We start from the raw sequence: 21,598 nt of genomic DNA, 5'->3' as shown, positions 1-21,598 counted from the left end.
ATGTCATGTAACATTGAAACAACTCAGACAGAAATATATGTTATTGGTGGTCATTGTCAAAGTGCTGCCTCAAAGCCTCCCTAATTCGAATAGCTCCCCTCTGGGCTCCTCTGACAGCCCATGTATCTGGCTGCTCAAAATCAGCAGCCAAGCAGTGTGCCTCAGCACTCCACCCCTGAGCAAAACTTTCACCCTTAGCTTCACAGAGATTATGCAATGTACAGCACGCAGCTATGACCCTAGGAATATTATTCTCAATGGGGTCCAACCTGCCATAAAGGCATCGCCAACACATCTTTAATCTGCCAAAGGCACAGTCAACTGTCATCCAGCACCTACTGAGCCTGTGGTTAAACTGCTCCTTACTGCTGTCCAGGTGTCCCATGTAAGGTTTTATGAGGCATGCCTGTAAGGGGTACGCAAGGTCCCCCAGGATCTCTATGGACATTTCAACGCCCCCCACTGTTAGGTTAGGAAAGAAAGTCCCTGCTTGCAGATTTCTGTACAGGCCGGTGTTCTTGAATGTGTGTGCATCATGCACCTTCCCAGCCCACCCCGCGTTGATGTCAGTGAAATGCCCACAGTGATCCACAAGTGCCTGCAACGCCATGGAGAAGTACCTCTTCCTACTGATGTACTCCATCGCATGGTGGGTGGGTGCCAAAATTGGAATGTGTGTGCTATCTATCACCCCTCCACAGTTTGCTGAAATGGGTTTCTCTAAGTTGTCCACTATTTCACGCACATTTCTCAGAGTTATGGTCCTTCGTAGCAGGATGCGATTTATTGCCCTGCACACTTGCATTAATGCAGCCCCAACAGTCGACTTCCCCACTCCAAATTGATACATGACTGACCGGTAGCAGGCTGGAGTTGCCAGCTTCCACACAGCAATTGCCACACACTTCTCTACCAAGAGGGAAGTTCTCATTCTGGTGTTCTTGCACCGCAGGTCTGGGGCAAGCTCTGTGCAGTTCCAGGAAAGTGGCTTTCCACATCCAAAAGTTCTGTAGCCACTGCTCGTCATCTCACACCTGCCTGACGAGATAATCTCACAATTCAGTGCTTGCTTCATGAGCCCAAAAGCGACGGTCTACCCTCTGCACCTGTTCTGTGAATGCCAAAAGCAATCTAAAGTTGCTCCTATCCATATCATGCAGAATGTCAGGTGCCTGCGAGTCTTCTTCAGTTAGGAATTTCACAATTAACTGTACTGTCATCTGTGATGTCTTCATGACAGTTAACAGAGCATAGGAGAGCAGTGCAGGATCCATTCCTTCTCACAAAGATGCTGGGGTGCACAGCAAAGAAGGACCATTGAAAAATGCCGCGAAAGAAAGTCGGAAGCCGATGGAGTTCTGGGACAGAAAGCAATGCATCATGGGACATTTAGCACTGTCCCAAGATGTGCTGTGATCTGCTACGTCATCCCACAACACCTAGTGACAGAAGGACTGTAGGATAGGTATCCACAATGCATTGCTCACGCTCTCGATGATGGTGCCCCCACAGTGGATGCAATCTGCTGATGGAGGGAGCAAGTGTGAACATGAAATTGCGATTTTTATTATGTCGACTTTTGGGTGTGAACATCACTTTTGTCAACACAAATTAGTAGCATAGACATGGCCAAACTCTTCAAAAACTCTTATGTAACAGATTTATTATTAATTATTATTATTATTAATAGTAAATTGGGAACTGAGTTTTTATCTTTTTTTTCTTATTATGCTTACATTGATTTTGTACAGCTCCAGTTTAATTAGAAATATAATCTCCTGTGAAGATTCAGAGTATCTCAAGATTTTCTATTAAGGCATATCATTTTTACTTTGAGCAACACTTATGTTTTTTTTAATAAAGGGATTTGATCACCATGTTGTTAATTATATCCAGGAGACAGCAATTGTCTCCTTTTCCTGATAACAAAGGAGTTACAGAATATTGTCATTTCTTTTGTTTTTCCCTCTTCTTCCAGTTCCATTTGTGCAGCAGGACCTCCCTTATGTGGTGTCTTCTCTGTCTTGAAAGTTTTGGTTAAAAGTGCCCATAAAGAAAAATGTTTAGAAAGGAAAACTCCTGAACAGAAATTGTTTTATAGGGCCCGATCCAATGTCCATTGAGATTATTGGAAAAGACTCAATGTGTTTTGGATCAGGTCCATAATCCTCTAGCACATAAATGAAATAAATGGGGAAGTGATGAATCTTTACAGAACAGTTCTTGCTAGATCGTTCTGATATTCACTGTCAGAAGTACCAGCCCACTGGAACATGAAGGAAGAGCCCTGAGGTTCTTTTCACACCCATGGTTTTTAAAGGACACCACCCTTTCCAGTTATTAATTATACAGTTTCATACAAGAAGCTGATTAAGAGCCAGACTGTGATATTTAGCAACAGGCCTAAATTGGGAGCTGTGCTATCGCAGGGGCAGCTCCAGGACAGATTGTGCCTTAGGAGGACCAATCCTTTCTCTGGTTTCTGAATACACAGGACAGGTTTCAAACTCCACAGTGTAGATGGTATTTTAAGCCTTGTCTACACTACAAATGCTTTGCTGGTACAGTTAAATTGGCAGAACCCAAGTGTAGAGACAGCTTATGCCACCAGAAGGAATATTTCTGTCAGCATAATACAACCTCCCTGAATGACATTAGTTATAGTCAACAGAAGCACTTTGTCAGCCCAGCTTAGCTATGCTGGCAAAGCCGCCAGCGTAGAGGCATGTCAGCTACGGGGTATCCAACACAGTTATGTCAACAAAGTTTTGTAGTATAGAGCTGGTCTACATGATACACAAGTAACTGCAATCTTTATAGTTGGCCAACTGTGCTCATTTCTAACCCTAGTTGTCTAAATAAGACAGTAGCTAAACCATCTTATATTTCACATACAAAACTAACCCAGGCCTATAAAAAAGTGTTTTCATTTTTCCTTTCATGGTTGTTCTCATTTGCTCTTTGTGAACCCAGTCCAGCAAAGCACTTAAGCACGTGAGCAGTCTGATTAAAGTCAGTAGGTCTACTCCTGTGCTTATAAATGCTTTTTGGAAGAAGGTTTATGGATCCACTCTAGACAGCTATGGGAAAGAAATACTGTTGCTTCATGTGAAGTAAGTAGAATTACCATATCATGAAACCACATCCCTCGGGCTTTCGGCATTCTTTTAAACTAACGATGCCTTATAATTATCAAAACCACCTGTGAGAGCTTGCTGACACTGCATAGTTAAAGCCCAAAGTTTAATAAGTCTCACAAGAAAATATTTGAAAGAGCCTCTGGGTTTTCTGTACTCTGTCAGGAACATGCCATCATTTCCACCCCCCTAACAAGCACGTACTTTCCCCCTCCTTTGCAATATAGTTTTTTTCTTGGTTTCCTCAGCTGGTAACACAAAGCTGTGCACCTCCTAATGCAAATGGACAAGCCATGGTCAAGAGCATGTCTAATCATTTAAAGGAACTGCATTCACAAAAGGCCAGATCCCCAGGTACACCAGAGCACCTGAGGGGCTGGGGCCACAGGGGCTGATGAGGGGCAGGGGACTGTGATAAGGATATGGGGGCAGGGGCTGGGAAGTGGAGCCAAAGTGAGGGAGGGAGAGGGGAACTAGGTCTAGGATAAGAAGTTGGAAAAGGGTTGTGGTAGGTGGAGTCAGTGTGAGAAGACAGTGACTGGGGCAAGGGCAGGCTGGAGGAGCGAGAGGCAGAAGGTTCTGTAGCCATTAGAGACCACTCCCCTCACAAGCTGGAAGAGAAGTTAGTAATCCTGAGTCTCAACATTCTTTCGCTGCTAAACCGTGAAACCCACTGGAAAGATGTTCGCCTCATCTCCCACTAGTGGCTAGCCCACATAGAGGATGACAACCTAATACTATCAGGTAGTCTGTTAGCTCAAGTGACAAAGCTCTGTGCAGCAGATCTAACACTGATGCTGACCTATGTGGGAGTCAGTATTGTTCCATATGAAGGAATTTCTGTTTTTTCCCCCCATTTGCTTTTTTAAAAAGCTAGGAAATCTCTCTCCCATTCTCACTCACACACACACCCCTATGTTAAAAGAGAGTTAAGGTTGCAAACTCAAGTGCTCAAAGGTTAGTTCAATATAACCTTAATTCAGCCCCCTTGTGAGTATGCATTATGATACAGTTTACATCATCATACTATTTTTTCCACAGGACCTCTGCCTCATTCAGGGCACAAGATAGATAATGTTGAGGGATGAATCAGGATTGTGTAGTCAGTAAGGCTGTAGACCCCCTATCTCATTTATTTCAGGTGTGGGAAGGTATGTAGTGAATAAGGAAGAGAAAGGGCGACCTCATGGTCAAGACAGTTGAATGTTACTCTGGAGAACTGGATTCTATCCCGCCTTCTGCCACATAATTCCTATATGATGCAGGCAAAATACTTAATCCAAACTTTTTGCAGGTGGTCACTAATTGTGTGAGTCTCATTTTCTGTGTGCCCAACTACAGATCCTGGGGTCCGATTTGCAGAAGAGTTTGTGACCCAAGGACCTCTTGATGCCAACAGGCAGAGGGTACCGCAATACATAAGGGTTACAGCAATCAGATGGGTGTAAATCTATGCACTAGTCTAACAAAGAATGACATGTAAGGTCTCTAATGAAAGCTTGCATCACAGTGGACATCATAACTTATTGTGAGATTTATGTACAGAAAATTTGAAGATTACACACACACACTCTATGTTCTCCAGGTGTATGAATTAAGACAGGTCACCGAAACGTAATCCACATACTTCTGGCAAGCGGAGAGGAAGAGATGCTTCTCTTACTCTGCCTGGTCATATGCAAATTGAGTATTGTATTGTTCACAATGAATGTCCATTTACAGTCAAAGCAAAATGCTAACTGACAGATTACGGGGGCGAGGGGAGTGGGAGGGGACAGGAAGAGCAGGGGTTAAAAATGTTGGGACAAGGACTTGGGGTCAGCTATTTTGGGGAAATAGTGGAATGCTCTGTGAGTTAACTTTAGGTTCTAAAAAGCACATTATGATTTTGTTTTATATGTAGCCATTTGTTTCCACTATTCTTACTTTCCATCACTTGAATCTCTGTTCTTTGATAATACACATATTCCTGTTTTCACTATATATACACACCTCCAAGTGCTGTGCATTAAGCAGAGCGGTGATCACAAGCTGAAGCTTACAACTTGGGGTATACTATTCTCTGGGGAATAGCACATCTAACAGTTCCATGAATTTTCAGTGGACCTGGGGGCTAGGCATTCCAAAAGCACAGCTGGAGGATGCAGGGGTTGGCATATGCCTATCGCTAACCAGTACAGAGCAAGCAAGGCCTGCGGAGGCCTGGAAGTACACGTGTTGCCAGAGGCTGGTGGCTTCAGGGAGCTGGTCAACAGGAGGGACAGACAAAACTTCCTTATGCCAAGAGCAGGTGGTGGCAAACTGCCTTGCAATTATGGGTATTCCAAGGAAGCATCACAGTTCTCTGAAAAATCATGCTATAAGCATCTCAAATTGGGCACCCTAAATTAGTGGGCACATGTGATGTTAATGTTTCTGTGCCCCAGATAGGAAAGGGGAAGAACAACATCATCTCACATGAGTGCTGTGAAGATGAATTAATGCCAGTGAAGCACTCAATGCTATAGTCAAGAGTGCCACAGAAAAGCCCATGAGGAAATTAAGAATTCTGTCTCCAGAGGAGTGTTTGAATAGTATGTAGCAAATAAGGCTTGCTGAATGATCAGGATAAAACAAAATATTGAATCCGTTAAGTGAGCACTGTCCATTCTGTGCACTGAATGAGGCAGAAATCTTATGGAAAAAAAAAAAAGATAGTGTATGGAACAATGCATACGGATAAGGGGGCCAAATTAATATTGCAACTGAAACCTTAAATCTGGTGCTTACTAATTTATAAGTGCTTGACTTTGCAACCTTATACTTTTACGTAGTTCCTTGTATGTAATTTATTTATAAAATATATTGGGAGAAGAATACAAAAAGGTCTGATAGTACTCTTTACTACTGACTCAAAAAGGAGGGACCATTTATTTAGGGAAGACCACTAGAAATTGTTAAATACTTTAGCAGAATGATGTTCTTTCATACATATATGGGATTTATTTTAAATGCACATTGCATTCCATTGATCTGCACAGCATAGCAGTTCTTTACAATATAAAAGAATGGCAGAAAAAATATTGTAAAGATAAATCATCCCTGTTTTAAATAAGTGTCCTGACACACATTTATGTTTGCCTCTGGCAGGGATTCTTGTTCTGTTTCTCGGGTTATTAAAAAAAAAAAGCAACTCCATTTTCCTCTCAATACTTCAGTCTTCCAGAATATTGAAGAGACCACAGTTCCAACAGCTAAGCAAGTCATGGCTTCTGAACCAATTCTGTAGAGATGTAAAACCACAAGGGTTTCAGAAAGCTGTGTCAAGAGATACAAACTTGGATGCTACCATAATATAAACATTCATGATATCTGGCATACGCGTGGAGTAAGAATTCAGGAGAGCTTAAAGATGGCTAATGAGGGACTGAATGACTTTATAATAAAGGAAAGGAGTGTGGTTCCTGGAAGAGATGCAGCAATGGTTGAAATATGAAATTTTCTGTCCTTCCAAGCAACCTGGGATGAATAATTTAGGATGAAAATCTAGGACAGTAAAATTCAGGATAAACTTTTGGCAACCTTTATTATGCACATCAAGTACACCAATGCAGAGGTGCTTAGTGTTTATGGATTTTGAAGCTACACAAATGAATGTCTTTTCAAAAGCTGAGGTGCTGTGAATTTCTAAACACCTTTGGACTTTTTGTTGTTGTTTTAATTGCAACACTGTTTACAAGAGTTCAGATTTTTAGTGCCCTGGCCTAAGCATCTGCAAAAACAAAGTCTTGCAAAAGCAAGGCAAGATGTGAATCTGAATCATTCATAAATTATCCAACACACGGTCTGAGCCTTGGACTGTCAATATGATGAACTTCTCAGAAGAACAACACAGCATTGACTGGAATTCCGTAGATATTCCCAAAGAAAAAGCAAATAGAAATGGGAGTTTCAAGAACATACATAATCCTCAACATTATTAATCCTTCCATATGAGATTATTTTATTTTCAGTATGAGACTGAAGAAGGAAGTATTGGGCATTATGCAAAACTGTAAGTTACATGGTAGAATTTGACATTGATACTGGAAATGTTTTTCCCCGCCTCTTCTGTTCCCATGGATTTCCCTGTGGATTGATTAAAAACATAAAACCTGGTTCTACTTGTACTTACATTGAAGTAAATCAGGAGTAATTCCATTTGAGTCAATGCAATTACACCAGTGTAAAACTAGAGGGAGATCAGAATTAGACCCCCTATTTTTCCTAAAGCTTTTGTTCATGCACTCTAAGTAACAAAGCCCTTTTTTTCACATTCAAAGTCTGAATCAGTGGAATGCCCTATAAGAATTTCCCCCTCTTAAAATATTTGTAGCACAGAACAGAAGGGAGCAAAAACCCATAGTTTTCTCCTCTGGAGAGCAAGAAGAAAAAAACCCCACACTTTGGGTGTCTCATATCTTCACCTGGTGGCAAAATCATTTTCTGTAGAACAAACAGTCCCTTTCTAGTTGTAAGTTCTGATACTAGTTTTACCCTAGCTGTATTTCTTCATGTTTTTGTGATGAGTTATTTGAGTTGGAATTCCCCCGCACCTCATTCCCTTGGGGGAGGGGGCAGTCTGTTTTCAGTAGAGGTAGTTATCTTTCCTGAAAAGATCAAAAAAGCACTCCAAGGTATGCTGAATGCCACAATCCTATAACTGGCAGGGGGCAGCATATGTATGGACAAAATATACTAATAGACCTTTTCTAGTTTTAATTTCTAGTGATGCTCCTATGGTTAATATGGAAATGACAGTCCACTTCTAAGTTGTCTATGCCTGTCTTTGACTCTTCTCTAGATTCATCATAAACATATTTTATTTAGTCATCTTTAATCTCTTCAGAAGTGTCCTCCATTGAGCATGATATTAAATGAGCGAAGCAACAAAGATAGTAGTATCTTGGATTTGGCCTCTAGGTGCTGTTACAATATATAAAAAGGTTATAAAGATTTACACCAATTAATTTAGTAAGTTCTGGTCCAAAACATATGCTGCTCCTACTTCTATGTGTGTGTGTGTGGGGGGGGGGGTGGAATCATATTTATGCTTAAGGTGACTTGTCATTTTACAATTAAGTATGGGAAGCTCAGTATGGAAAAAAGAAAGAAAATTGATTTTTTATCCCCCTCCTTCAGCCGAGACAAAGATTGTGCTAAAAATTCATTTCAAGTTAAATAAATTTCATTTTTTGGAAAATATAAGTTTAATGGAAATGTGTTCTTACTAACCCCTTCCCAGAACACAAGGTGTTACATCTTGTGAGATCATACTTGTAAGTAGAGCGGGTATTATTTGTTACTGTATAAACTGTTCAAAAGGTTCTCATGTATTCCCACTGCATGAAGGGTTTATTAAAGACTGAAATCAGAACACTTTGCAGCTTAAGCATTTTTATCCTTGAGACTTAAAACTTCCATTTAAGTTTTTATTTGCTACAACCCCAAAGAGCCTGCAATGTCAGTGCCTGAAGAAATGAGGTTTCGGAGGGGATTATAGTTTTATGTGGAACAAGAGCTGTTATGATCTGGAAGATAGATGCTAATAGTGAGTCAGATAAAGGTACATACTTGGCACTTGCAAGCTATCAAAGTGCCTTTTGCTGTGTTGCAATCTTTTAGTCTGGCAAAGCAACATCCAGTGTGCTACAAAATCAAACTGTATAGATCATGTATATGAATATAGGATAGATACACATTTTAGAAAAACTACAAAGCACCACATTTTCATTTAGGTAATTAAAAAGTGCAACACACAAAAATCAGAGACCTACTCTAGCACATGAGGCTGGTCAATGCAGAGCTCCAAGCTATGGTCATAGTTACTGGGACTTCACTTGCAACTCTGTTGCCATGGCTGCCAATATTTAGTCACATAGCACCACCCCGTATTTGTCGTGAGGAGGATCTGTCATGCTGCCGCCCAACATTCATGAGAACAGCGATCTGCCTTTGTACACAGACCTCTTCAACCACCCACCAACTTGCCTGTTTTCTAGACACTTTTTATGGTCATTTATACCACCACAGGACATGACAGTAGAATGTGTTGACAGCTCATTGTGCCAAGCAGTGACAGTTGTTAATCACTCTCTTGTCACTGACCCAACCATCTATCCACCAGGTTTTGTTCTGCCAACGCACCTGTGGTCATCTCTGAACCATATTCAAACAGGACAGGGCAACTGTGCAGGTAATCTCTTCAAATGGGAGTTTTGTAATGAGCCCCAATGCGGCTGTGGTCAACTTCAGACTATGTCGCACATCCTGGACGAGTGTCCACTGACTTATTTTGATGTTGGGCTACCAGCTCTTCGCCTGGCTGATGCGGATGCCATCAAATGGCTGGGCACATTGTGCCTATGCTGAAAGAGATTACAAAAGCTTAACAATGTGACCATATTCTAAAACTATTTTACATTGACAGAGCCTAGATGACTTTCTAAATTCATTGCATGGCACTCAACCCACAACGTTAACTTTTCCTAAATACTAATAACAGCACTATTTTTTTAAAATTGGTTCATATACGTTCCTTTGTCATTAATCAACATGAAATCTATCTACTCTTATTTTAAACCCAGATCCAGTGACCCTGGGTATTAGGAGAAGAAATGAGTTGTGGGGAGGCTATTCTCACTTATAGTGAGTCTGAATACATGTTTTTATTCCAAGAACCTGCACAAGCTCTAAATTACCTGAGGAAAAAATTCTGCCCTCTCGTGATGGTATACTTGGTACATGGGAGACAATACAGGGAGCCCCTTTGAGTGTTCAAGCCCATATACAGGAGCAGAGCAAAACAGGGACCATCTTGCACATCAACAGTATTACAGGGTCTGCAGGCCAAATTATGCCCTCAGACACCTGTGTAAACCTATCAGTTTCGGTAATGTTTTCCTTGACACTTAGGCATACTCTGTGTATATCTGATGGGTTTACATGGGTGTCACTGAGGACAGAATTTGAAAACAACAGATTTGCAAAGGTGTGATTGAAGGCCTAATCGGTTTTGTAGAAACTTTATTGCTGGTGATGATGCACAAGATAGAAGAACCCAGTTTGGCTGCAAGAGCCAAGAGTGAATTTGCTGGGTATGAGCTTAGATAAAAAGCATTGTGTTTCTTGCAAACTGAGCAAAGGTGATAAAGAAATAAGTGAGACAGGGAATATGGAACCACTCAATACCAGTTCCAAACAATAATAATAAATAATAAATAATAATAATAATAATAAAGACACAACCCACCCACAAGCAAAAGTGCATTTTAACTATAGCTGGCATTACCAGCTGCTATGAAAAACAGCCATGTTCACGATCAAATGTTTTCCCCAACCTACGCTAATTTAAATTGTCTAGCTGATGAATTGTTAGGACATGCAGTACTAACAAATAAAAAAATGATAAGTAAAATATGCATGTTCTGAACTGCTTCATTTTCAGAATGTCAGCACAAAAAAGAATACATTAAAAGAACTCAAAAAAGTTGAGAAATGCCAGAATTAAGGTTCTCCATGCAACTTTAATTCAGCTCCCTGTGTGTATGCATTATGATACAGGCCAATGAAGATCCTATTTAAGTTACATATGAGTATTTCCCTGATCAGTTAACTTGAGCTGCAAATATTGCAAAAAGAAAGTAATATCTTTTTGACTTTTTAAAATAATTTGTTTTAACTACATTCACACTTCTTTTGTGTTTGCTTTTCAGAACTCTCTAGGCAAGTTCTCTTGCACAAATGTTCTACAAAACACAAGATTTTATAAAAATATTGCAGAATATTAAATTATTACTCAGTTGTTCACATAAAAAACCTAATTCTAAAAGTCAAACTCATCCAGTCAAGGAACAGAAAAATATTATGTGATCTACATGTACAGTGAAAACAGCTTGTCTTTCAAATACTCAAAAAACTCCTCTTTAACAAGCTACAGCCCCAGAATTACTTGCATAAATTAGTGAATTTCAAATGAGTTAATTCTCATCTGTTCAGAAAATTTGCAATCAGTTAAAGTGAAGCTCATTGAATATGTGATTTCTAACTATTCACCCACCGCTACACTTAATCAAGTGGTCTTCCTTAAAATTATAACATATGTACTTTCTAAATTACTCTTTAAATAAGTATCCATGTGTAGATGTACAGCATATTATTATGCCATTAGGGGGAAAATCCCACCCACAGTTCCTAGTGAGTTCCACAGCGTCCCCTGCATTCCTGTGAAGTCCTTCCATCCCCTGTCTCTGGGAGAGGGAAGCCCAGTAGATTGAAGTCATGACACCAGCCCCACTCCTCCTTTGACCCATTTCCCAACCACGCATCTTGCCCTCCACACTATTAAGCCTGTGACTGAGATGTTTGCTCCAGCTGTTAGTTACTGATCATTTCCAAATTTGTTTTAATTTTTGCCCACAGAGAACATGACTCACTGGCCACTGAGTTCCACAATGCAGCCTGCAGCTACCCTTGATATGGACATGAGGCCTGCAGAAATGACAAAACCTAATATTCAGTACTCCAACTTGATCGCAGCAGAAGCTTCTTGTATGAAGGTGGAGGACTACATGGTAGGATTTACAATTTCCAAGCACCGTTTTAAAAATTAGACTAGCTGCAATCGCTTCTGTCATATGGAGTTGTTGTGGGCCAAGGGCTGTTAGCAAGTTCCAAATGCAGTCTTCATTGGGTAAAATTCAGTCATCATTTTTATAGAATTGTTCATTTAACTTTATCAAGGAAAATATATTTATATTCATTATAAACGGGGTTTCTCTTAGGTAGTCCTTTTGTCATGGCCTTTACCAAAGCATTGCAAACACAAGATTTTTGTTCTGTTAAAGTTACTCAGCAAGCATTTCAGAAAATTCCTTTAAATCTTAAATGCATTTCAATTTAAGCTGGTGCTAACCCAGAGTGACTCCACTGAAGTCACAACTGTTAAATTACTAAAATCACTGTAGCATAACTCCAAGCAGTCCTTTATTAAAAGGTGTATAGTTTGATGGAAGATGGCCACTTTTTTTTTTTAACCTGAGTCATACCATTTCCAGTAAATCCATTGTCAGAGATTAAGGCCCTGATCCGGCAAAGCATCTATGCACATGCTTAACTTTAAGCACATGATTGATCTATCTTGTAATCTCCCTCATGTCAACTTTAGGCACTGAATCAGGGCCTAAATGAACAAACTAATTTCTAAACTAAAAGCCTGTTGATCCCAAGGCACAGTATCTTCTCTTCTGCAAAAAGAAAAGGAGTACTTGTGGCACCTTAGAGACTAACCAATTTATTTGAGCATGAGTTTTCGAAGCTCATGCTCAAATAAATTGGTTAGTCTCTAAGGTGCCACAAGTACTCCTTTTCTTTTTGCAAATACAGACTAACACGGCTGTTACTCTGAAACTTCTCTTCTGCAGAAACTCAGATGTGAGAAATAATTTTGGGGTGAGTTCAGCTCCAGCAAGGCAAACAAAAAATCCTGGGGAAATCATATGGTGACTAGCATGTTAAAGTACGCTGCAGATTAGGGAGCCACAGTAGCAAGGCAAATCCCAGCCCGCTCCTCAGAGGTAAACATAGGCAGTGGTGGTTGCTAACTGACACTCCGATACTTCACAAGGCAGCATCTGACAGTTTCAGTGTCACATCTCACAGCAGTCAATCACCACCCACAGCATAAGCAATTCAGTCAGTCAAGTGTAAATGTTAGGAGGAGGAGTGGAGAACAAGGGTGGGTGATTCAGGTTAACAGACAGCAAGCCAGGAAAGCAGCGTAAAAGCCACAAGGGGCACAGCCCATACAAACCACAATGCACTAAAAATAGCAGTCAGCTGGCAATTATGTAGGAGAAGGCCAAGTACAGGACACAGGTGCACTGTCAGATATCAGCTGTAAGAAGTACCAACAAGCACTACCATAATACCCCTCTTCCTCATGACAGGCCAGTTGTTTCCAGTCAAGTAAGCGCTGGCCGTTAATTCACAATTCCTTTTTATTCCAGCTACCTACTACTGGACATGAGCATACTTTTGTCGACACCACCCACTTTACAGTGCGGCCGCAGCAGCGCTGTGACGTGGGCAGCGTAGACCCACTTTATCGCCAGGGGAAGAGCTCTCCCCGCGATTAAAAAAAAAACCAAACAACACCCTGAATGAGCGGTGGTAGCTTTATCGATAAGCTGGGAGCGCGGCTTCTGGCAATAAAGAACTGTTTATACTGGTGCTTTTCGACGCTAAAACTTTTGTTGCTCGGGGGGGTGTATTTTTCACACCCCCTGAACGACAAAAGTTTAAGAGCTGAAAGTGGCAGTGTAGACACAGCCCTCGTGTGTAGTGTCTGATCTGCAGATCGATCCATTTTTTTACCCTGCTCTTAACTGAGTCAGTGGGAATATTCATGGAAATAAAATTAAGCAAATGCATGAGTTTCCAGGATCAAGGCCTTAGTTAGGACAATTTAAAACCAGGCTTGCCCTGTTGTCAAAATGTTTACCATAGTCTTCACTTTCCCTAAATCCATGCGATATGCTTCATTATTAAACACTTTTCACCTTTGGCTACACATCTTAGGGGCCTCCCAGGTTATTCCAGCTAATGTCAGCCGTGTTGGATGCCATTAGCTCAAGGGCTTCCTGTTTCAGATGGTAGCATGCAAAGATCTCCAGGGTTTGACATAAGCCACGTATATTAGGTCAAACTAGACCCTTTTTTGTGATGCGGTTTCAGATGTGAAGGGAACAAATGAATCTGAGAACGTACAAGCATTCAAAAATCATGAGTCAGGCTCTGGAAAATCATTCTTTTAAAAAAAATTATATGTTTGGGGTCTGTTACTTTGCATTTCAGGCTTTTGAGCATTCAGGGTACACTTGGGTCACGTTTTCAAGCTTTTCTGTGCCACCAGGAGAGCTAGACTCTGCTTTTTTTTTAATGAAAGTTGAGATTTTCATGTAATCAGTGGTCTCCAGGAACTGGGGCTTTAAGCATATCATCAAATATTGCAAGAGTTGTGATAAAATAATGAAAGTTGGCAACATTGCCTTTTGGTCCCTGTGCCGGGGCAGGGATGAATCTGGGTAATAACATATACAGTGCAATTCTGTAGCAACATCATTGTAGTTTGAGTGGCTATCAGTTACTGCTGCAGCATTGCCGGTAGGGGCAAGGGAGTATATAACTACAAGTTATAGGGAAGAGCTGGTCTTAGAGTCCAACCTCCTTCCCATTTAATGAAATGGAAGCCTTAGAGCTCTGTCCAATGCCAAATGGAATCAATGAATCTTTCCATTTACTTTAATGGGTTCTGAATCACACTCTTTGTGAACACTTGGATTGTTTCTTTTAAGAAACTTGAGACGCTCTCAGGGGCATGCAGGTGGTAACCTACCGAACAAAGGCAAGATGTTCATTTCACAGTTGCTCCCTCCTATAACATTATCACTTTTATCTGATGTTAACATCAGCTACTTTTGGGGTGAAATCAAAGGAAGGCTTCTAAAAAGGTGCTGATGCTGCATTTTGTATGTAAGATTGCACATCATATGTGTGATCTGCATCCTGTCTTATCTTACAATGCAGTACTCATGTCATTATTTCCCCTCAGATTGTGCCCAAGTATAAAAGCAGTTGTTTCATGGAAAGCCATGAGAATGACAGAAGTGTTTGCTTAGGCCTGGATCCAACAAATCCTTGTTTGTGTGAGTAAAACCCATTAAACCCGATTTCAAATTGAAAACAACTGTCTGCTCCCTTGCTCCCATATGCAGATAATGGAAATGCTGGCAGACCTATAATTATTCTTTTAGTGTGCTTAATACACCAGAAGCCTGAGTCTGAATGCCTCGAATACTTAAAACTCCCACCAAAGTGAATGGAAGTTTTAGGGGTAATAAGGTAGCAGGATCAGTTCCAAGTTTCCATGTCTTTTTCTAAGAATCTGTAAAAATTGTGCATTTTGCTAAGGCGTCAAATTGTACTTTATATCTCACCGTGACAAGGTGCTGCGCTCACTGCTAGGATGGCGCCTCCTCCTGGTCACTCTGGGGAATAGCTTGTGAGGTCAGTGCCCCTTCCCATGGTCGCACACCATCTCTCTGCCTCACACTCTGGGTCAGCAGCACCTCTCTCGCTCCACAAGCTGTTGCTGCCTCTTCGTGACTTGTCTCTCCAGCCAGATCACTCTAAATGTTTTTCCCTTCTGGGGTACCAAAGGGTTTCAAAGTCTTGCTGCACGCTAGAGGCTTCAGGAAGTCTTCCCAGACACTGACCCATGGTGCCACTACATCAATGGCTGGCAGGGGAACCTGGGCCTTCCCCCTGCTCTGTGTTCCAGCTCAGGGACCCTTTAGCCAGAAGTCAAGGTGTGTTCTCTTTTCGACCTTACTGCCTTTATAGCACCAATCCAACTCATGCCTCCTAAACTGAACTCCCTCACTTGACCAGCAGATTACTTGGCCATCTGATTCCACTCAGCTGTGGCCTGTTAGGTTAATTAGCCATCTTCTCAGTCTGATTTAACCCTCTCAGGGAAAGTGTGAGGTAAACACCACATCACACTTAGGGCCCATTTCAGCCAAAGGGCAAGAAAATTAGTCAAGTTTTCATACTGCATAAGCCCACATCTGAGTTTATGGACACCTCAGAATATCACTTAGCGGGGGGTGATGTATCATGAAAGCTTAAACTATTCTTTAGAATCAGCCTCAGAGTAATTAATCAGAATCTAGACTGGCAAAAATGAAAAATGTTACAATGCACACATGCCATAATTTGCTTTTTAGTTCATTCTGAATTACCTCATCTCAGCCCAGCAATTCATCAGTGCATAAAGCATGCAGGGACTGGACGTGTGAATTATGCATGAAGTATTATTTAGCTCTGATGTTCTGAAATATTGCTGCATGTTTGTGCAGTGTATGCTGAAAAATATCACTAACAGCCATGTGAATATCAGTGCTTTGTCTTTGGAATATACACAGCCCTGTGCTATTTGGAAGTATGGTCAACTGTAATACAAAGTTGGTAAAAAAAAAAAAACCTACATCAACGGTGTAAATAAATGACGGCTTTAAAATATGAATCATAGCATAAATAAATGATCCCTCTCCTGCCTCCCTCTGTCTTCAAATAGAAAAAAAATCAGTTAACAGAGGGTGTTATTCACTCTGTACAGACTGCCTGACCAAACAAGTTTATTTACTTCCAGAATGGGGACATATCCACCCAAAAAAAATGCAAAACTTGACATGCAATCAATAATAAGTGTGTTGATGACATTATTTATCTGTTTTGTTCTAGCATGCTTCAGATTTGAATATAGTTCCCTAGGGATTTAAAAGCAAAAAAAAAAAAAAAAGATGCAGAATTAGACCTTTGAAGAAGGAAGCTAAGTTAGTCATAGTAATTAAAATAATAAATGAGAAGTCATTTCAGATGCATTATATAATAATCACACAAAAAACATTGTTAAAATGAACTTAAGGCCACAGGCATATATCACTGATGAGTGTATATTGCCTTTCAAGAATATTTCATTTCCTGTATTTCTATTTTTTTTTCCCAAATGTTAGAGTTAAGGTTGCATTTCTCAAACAAAAAGAATTAGTAGGGGAAGCAAAAGTGGATGGGAACCTGGGAGGCGGTGACCATGAGATGGTCGAGTTCAGGATCCTGACACAGGGAAGAAAGGAGAGCAGCAGAATACGGACCCTGAACTTGAGAAAAGCAGACTTTGACTCCCTCAAGGAACTGATGGGCAGGTTCCCCTGGGAGAATAACATGAGGGGGAAAGGAGTCCAGGAGAGATGGCTGTATTTTAAAGAATCCTTATTGAGGTTACAGAGACAAAACATCCCAATGTGTAGAAAGAATAGTAAATATGGCAGGTGACCAGCTTGGCTTAACAGTGAAATCCTTGCTGATCTTAAACACAAAAAAGAAACTTACAAGAGGTGGAAGATTGGACAAATGACCAAGGAAGGAGTACAAAAATATTGCTCACGCATGCAGGAGTGAAATCAGGAAGGCCAAATCACACTTGGAGTTGCAGCTAGCACGGGATGTTAAGAGTAACAAGAAGGGTTTCTTCAGGTATGTTAGGAACAAGAAGAAAGTCAAGGACAGTGTGGGCCTCTTACTGAATGGAGGAGGCAACCTAGTGACAGAGGATGTGGAAAAAGCTAATGTACTCAATGCTTTTTTTGCCTCTGTCTTCACGAACAAGGTCAGCTCCCAGACTACTGCACTGGGCAGCACAGCATGGGGAGGAGGTGACCAGCCCTCTGTGGAGAAAGAAGTGTTTCAGGACTATTTAGCAAAGCTGGATGAGCACAAGTCCATGGGGCTGGATGCGCTGCATCCAAGGGTGCTAATGGAGTTGGCGGATGTGATTGCAGAGCCATTGGCCATTATCTTTGAAAACTCATGGCCATCGTGGGAGGTCCCGGAAGACTGGAAAAAGGGTAATGTAATGCCAGTCTTTAAAAAGGGCAAGGAGGAGGATCCGGGGAACTACAGGCCAGTCAGTCTCACCTCAGTCCCTGGAAAAATCATGGAGCAGATCCTCAAGGAAACAATTTTGAAGCACTTAGAGGAGAGGAAAGTGATCAGGAACAGTCAGCATGGATTCACCAACGGCAAGTCAGTGGCTCTGTGGATGAGGGGAAAGCAGTGGACATGTTATTCCTTGACTTCAGCAAATCGTTTGATACAGTCTCCCACAGTATTCTTGCCAGCAAGTTAAAGAAGTATGGGCTGGATGAATGAACTATAAGGTGGATAGAAAACTGGCTAGATTGTCGGGCTCAACGGGTAGCGATCAATGGCTCCATGTCTAGTTGGCAGCTGGTATCAAGCAGAGTGCCCCAAGGGTGGGTCCTGGGGTCAGTTTTGTTCAATATCTTCCTTAATGATCTGGAGGATGGTGTGGATTGCACCCTCAGCAAGTTTGCAGAAGACACTAAACTGGAAGGAGGAGTAGAGATGCTGGAGGGTAGGGATAGGGTCCAGAGGGACCTAGACAAATTAGAAGATTGGGCCAAAAGAAATCTGATGAGGTTCAACAAGGACAAGTGCAGAGTCCTGCACTTAGGAAGGAAGAATCTCATGCACTGCTACAGACTAGGGACTGAATGGCTAGGCAGCAGTTCTGCAGAAAAGGACCTAAGGGATACAGTGGACGAGAAACTGGATATGAGTCAACAGTGTGCCCTTGTTGCCAAGAAGGCTATTGGCATTTTGGGCTGTATAAGCAGGATAATTGCCAGCAGATCGAGGAAGTTGATCATTCCCCTCTATTCGGCATTGGTGAGGCCTCATCTGGAGTACTGTGTCCAGTTTTGGGCCCCACACTATAAGAAGGATGTGGAAAAATTGGAGAATGTCCAGCAGAGGGCACCAAAAATTATTAGGGGGCTGGAACAGATGACTTATGAGGATAGGCTGAGGGAACTAGGATTATTTAGTCTGCAGAAGAGAAGATTAACGGGGGGATTTGATAGTACTTTCAACTACCTGAAAAGGGGATCCAAATAGGTTGGATCTAGAGTGTTCTTAGCGGTACCAGATGACAGAACAAGGAGTAATGGTCTCAAGTTGCAGTGGGGGTGGTTTAGGTTGGAAATTAGGAAAAACTTTTCAACTAGGAGAGTGGTGAAGCACTGGAATGGGTTACCTAGGGAGGTGGTGGAATCTCCTTCCTTTGAGGTTTTCAAGGTCTGGCTTGACAAAGCCTTGGCTGGGATGATTTAGTTGGGGATTGGTCCTGCTTTGAGCAGGGGGTTGGACTAGATGACCTCCTGAGGTCCCTTCCAACCCCAATACTCTATGTTTCAACTGTATTAATTGTAGAGCTGGTTGAAAAGTTAAAGAGATTGAGACATTTTTAAAATATTCAATGTCGTTTTTGTTCCACACATTTCTAAAGGAATTTTTAATTTTTTGACATTTGTGGTGAATTTTTGGTTTAGAAAATTTTCTTTTTTTATCCCTCAACCCCCCTTTTCCATTATGCCACTAATGGAAGAAAGGAGGAATAAGGGATGGTAAATGTTTCTGCAAACAGATTTTCTTCAAGAAAAAATATTCATCCAAAAAAATGACTACCACAGTGTAATTCTCACCTTGTAACAACAGCTTGAGGAAATAAGAAACTCTTGCTGTGTTATCCATTAGGTGTGAATTCAGGAACTGCTTGTCCAGTTCATGTTACATTTGCCAGGAAAAAAAATTGACCAGAGCTCTAGACCTAATGCACCAGTTTTGAGGCTAATATGACTTATGTGACTTCTGGAAGACAGAGAAAAGTTAGGATCAGTTGCAACTTTAACTATGAACCATGAATGGTACCTTTTATGCAACAACTATTCCATCTCATGAATGGCATGGCTGAGAGTGTGCTCTGCGTAAAGTTATTGCTGAAATTCATGCCTCCCCTTACAAAGCCTGATTACTCTGGTTTTGTGCTGGGAGTTAAATGGGTATGGATGCAGAAAGCCTATTACACACTGGTGCCTTATGATTAGCACTGGCTGCCAGTTAGTTCCCAGGTGGAAGCAAAGGTCTCAAGTTGTCTGGGTCCTGGCTATCCAAGAGACTCTCTCTCTCCCTGTGAGATACCCTTTAGCCAGAATTGCTAGAGTTGCAATTGCCAGAGTTGCAATAACTAAAGGTGCTTAAGTTAGTATGCCCCATCTTAGTCAAAAAGATGAAAAGCACATTGTCATGAGACTTCTGTGAGGAGTCATTGACTCTGGAACTGACTTCTCCCCTTTCTCTGATAGAGCCCCATCATGCTGGCTTTGACAGCATGTGGCAAGACTCATTTTTCAGGTGGGGTAGACTGAGGGCACTAAGCTAGTTTACTGTGAACCTTTGTTCATGGTGAGGGGAGAAGTTCTAAGCTTTGATTGGGGCTGTTAATATTATTGTACAACAGCTCTGGTGGCAAAAGGGACTGTGATAGGTGCTGTTTTTCCTTGGGTTCTTGTACAGACAGTCTAGATGGGCATTTCTGAAAAAAACTGAAATAAATACATTAAACTAAGTAAACTCTGATGGTTTATGACTCGATGGTTCTAGTGTGCTTAGGTATTCACACCCTGATTCTTGGACAACTTAGTGTCAGATTTTCAAAATAACTCAGCAACCAGCAGCTCCCATAGATCTCAAGAGGTGCTAAGCCCTTTTGAAAACCTGGCCACTCGTCCTCGTCTCTGGCACCATTACAGTCCTTGCAAACTTCCAACAATTCCCAGACCTAGAGTTTTCCTAAGTACATTTACTTATAGCTCATAAAATGGATACTATGCCAGAGGCAAAAAACACCACCACCTTTAACAATATTCAGCTGGAAACGAAAATGGAGCTGTCACTCTACACACCTTTATACAGGTTTGTGGAACCTGAATCAGATATTACAGCTGACAGACAAGAAAGCTACAATGTGGAGGGACCACAGAATAGCTATTCACAGCTCATTCTCTGTGACCATTCAAATCCCCCAGTACGCCACAGTGCTCAATGCCATAATCTAGATTCTGTAATTCAGTTGCTTTTTTGCTAACCTATTACAGCTATAGATTTTAAGAGGCATTTGCTGATGTTTATCAAGTATCAGAACAGATACAATGAAAGTAACTGCAAAACAATTACTGGATGTCTTTTGCTTTCATTTAATAAACTGCAATCTCTTGCTAGCCAGTGGCAGCGTCCTCATTAAAACAAAGTTTGCTACTTCTTATATGTGGACTGTGTGGAAACATTTCAGATTTGCTATAAATACTTCACCTTGCATCCCGGATCCGATGCCCTCTGGATTGTGGTTTCCTTATTAATGAAATAGTACTGCTCTGATAACATACTTGTAAATTTAATTTACCTGCTAGGCTTTGACAATTCTTACCACATTGTGTTGCATTCTGAAGAACAAGATCCATGGTGCCACATCAGTTTATACCAGCTGAGGATCTGTGCCCAAGTACTGAGTTAGGGAGAGTAAGAGGACTGGAGGAGAAAGCTGGCTGGTTAATACCAGTATTTTCTGTGAACCATTGTCAAAATAGTTTTTCCTCTAGTACTATACTGACCTCAGGCATTGTTAACAGAGTTTCATGGAACAGATGTTCTGCAATTTGCATAATGACAGACAGACAGCCTTTTCTTTATTAAAGGCCACTGAAAACCATTACTTCTGTTTAGTCAGCCCTGCCTTCATTAAGCAATTTCAGGACAAAACTGCTTTGTCTTCACTTACAGCCTTGGAGATCACTACTTTACATACTTTAATCAGATTGTTTTGCCTCCAAAGCATTTGCTTCAGAGTAGCAGCCATGTTAGTCTGTATTTGCAAAAAGAACAGGAGGACTTGTGGCACCTTAAAGACTAACTAAGACTTAAAGACTATAAGCTTTCGTGAGCTATAGCTCACTTCATCTGAT

Source organism: Caretta caretta, chromosome 1, assembly GCF_965140235.1.
Source record: "Caretta caretta isolate rCarCar2 chromosome 1, rCarCar1.hap1, whole genome shotgun sequence".
Lineage (NCBI taxonomy): Eukaryota > Metazoa > Chordata > Testudines > Cheloniidae > Caretta > Caretta caretta.
This window is presented reverse-complemented; position numbering follows the sequence as displayed.